Source organism: Penaeus monodon, chromosome 15 (assembly GCF_015228065.2).
Source record: "Penaeus monodon isolate SGIC_2016 chromosome 15, NSTDA_Pmon_1, whole genome shotgun sequence".
Taxonomy (NCBI): domain Eukaryota; kingdom Metazoa; phylum Arthropoda; class Malacostraca; order Decapoda; family Penaeidae; genus Penaeus; species Penaeus monodon.
In genome coordinates this window covers 3,846,019-3,846,232 of record NC_051400.1, presented here as the reverse complement: position 1 = coordinate 3,846,232, position 214 = coordinate 3,846,019, and the positions used below count along the sequence as shown (strand labels likewise).

General features: G+C 24.3%; 1 protein-coding gene across 1 annotated transcript in view; it reads left to right on the top strand.

Annotated features, from left to right (window-relative positions):
- LOC119581661 (rhodopsin-like) overlaps positions 1 to 214 on the top strand; it is a 19,583-nt gene that overhangs the window by 14,772 nt on the left and 4,597 nt on the right. The gene's annotated exons all lie outside the window — the stretch shown is intronic.

The window sequence follows — 214 nt, the reverse complement described above, 5'->3', positions numbered from 1 at the left end:
GGATGCATGGATTTTTTAAAAATTCTTTTTTAATAAGGCTAGTACATGTTTTTTAAGGTGTGATAATTTTTCTTTTATATGTACTTTTTTGCTCTGTTTTAAAGGGTTTATCCATGCTTTTATTACAGTATATTTTTCCCGTTTTCTTTTTTTTACTTGAAAAAAGTTTGCTAAAAAAATTGATCAGGTGATTTCAAAATGGTTTCATTTTTTT